Source organism: Propithecus coquereli, unplaced genomic scaffold (assembly GCF_000956105.1).
Source record: "Propithecus coquereli isolate 6110/MARCELLA unplaced genomic scaffold, Pcoq_1.0 Scaffold130, whole genome shotgun sequence".
Classification (NCBI taxonomy): Eukaryota; Metazoa; Chordata; class Mammalia; order Primates; family Indriidae; genus Propithecus; species Propithecus coquereli.
Genome location: NW_012137192.1, coordinates 139,122 through 139,646, shown reverse-complemented (window position 1 = coordinate 139,646; position 525 = coordinate 139,122).

Sequence of the window (525 nt, the reverse complement as noted above, 5' to 3'; positions counted from 1 at the left end):
GTATATAGGCATGTGTTTTGTCTAACGTTTTTCAATCTTTTCTATCATCTAGCCTTCATAATTTAGAAGAATTGTAACCTACGTTTACTACTGATTACCTTTATAAAATTAAATATTTTACAATATCTATCTCAGTGATAGGAATGAAGAATTAAACATGGAAACCCATTCTGGGAAATTTATTTTTAAGCTCTTTCTCTGTGATGCAAAGAATAATGTAGCTAAGAAAATGCATGGATGAAGAATGAAAAGTAATGAGGGATATCTAATGTCACAAAGCCATTAAAATAATGAACTAATCCCATCTATGTGAATTCTTTTCTTTTTCTTTGAAATTTCTGGCAGGATTTGCCCAAGCTTTTGTCAACAAACTACTTTTACATTATGTGGTTTATATTTCAAAAATTGCATTATAGCAAATACATTTTGTTTTGCTACCACAAATGATTTCAAATTTTAAGTTTTAAATTCTATCTTTAATTTGATTGATCCCATACTTACTACCAGTATTTTATTATTTTAGTT